Source organism: Vanacampus margaritifer, chromosome 14, assembly GCF_051991255.1.
Source record: "Vanacampus margaritifer isolate UIUO_Vmar chromosome 14, RoL_Vmar_1.0, whole genome shotgun sequence".
Lineage (NCBI taxonomy): Eukaryota > Metazoa > Chordata > Actinopteri > Syngnathiformes > Syngnathidae > Vanacampus > Vanacampus margaritifer.
In genome coordinates this window covers 5,375,288-5,375,775 of record NC_135445.1, presented here as the reverse complement: position 1 = coordinate 5,375,775, position 488 = coordinate 5,375,288, and positions in this window count along the sequence as shown.

Genomic DNA, 488 nt, shown 5'->3' with positions numbered 1-488 from the left:
TGTGTTTGCGCGCCGCTTGCGCACAGCCACGCGTTTTATCCAAGCGGGAACGCGCACCGGAGGACGCCCCGCAGCTATTGGACGAAGGCCGGAAGGGGGAGGAGCCACACGCAGACACACACACACACACACACACGGCAGACACACACGCACGGAAGCGCGCGCGCGCATACGCCGTGGCACCAAAGTGCGCTTTCACACGCAATTTAGTGCGTGATTTGCGTCGATCCGTCACCATTTCACCGCTGACAGCTTGAGCACACACACGTTTATGATTTATGATTATGAAACAATTTACAGTTTATTACAGGACTCTCCCACCAGAAAAGACATTTTACAGATTTTAGAACAAACTTACTTAAGACGCTTTGCGCCCAAAAAAATTGCACAAAATTTGGACATTCAAAATCAGAAAGTTTTTCATTTGCTCCCGTTTCCCGCCACTTTATGCTTTTAGTTTTGGTTATTAAAAATATGTCACTCACTTT